This window comes from Halyomorpha halys, unplaced genomic scaffold, assembly GCF_000696795.3.
Source record: "Halyomorpha halys isolate HHAL.00 unplaced genomic scaffold, Hhal_1.1 Scaffold4523.1, whole genome shotgun sequence".
Lineage (NCBI taxonomy): Eukaryota > Metazoa > Arthropoda > Insecta > Hemiptera > Pentatomidae > Halyomorpha > Halyomorpha halys.
In genome coordinates, this window is record NW_027112811.1 from 457 (window position 1) to 773 (window position 317).

A 317-nucleotide genomic window follows, 5' to 3' on the forward strand; every position below is an offset into this window, starting at 1 on the left:
GGCCACTGCTGATGTACGGCTGTGAAGTCTGGGAAGCAGCATCCTTCACGAAAAGGAAAAAAACTACAATATTTTCAAAATAAGAAAAGTCCTAAGAATCGCAGTTAATGCTCCTTGGTTCATAAGAAATGGCCAATTGCATCGGGAATTACAAATGGAGTCAACAGAGGATAACATAAAAAAAAAGGTTCATGAAGTTCCACTCCCAGTTGCCGACAGTTGAAGGAGCAGTGACCTACAACCTGGGAAACCCAACCTCAACTCGAAGACTGAAGCCCAGACTGCTGCAGGACATTCTGTTATAAATTCTATATTTA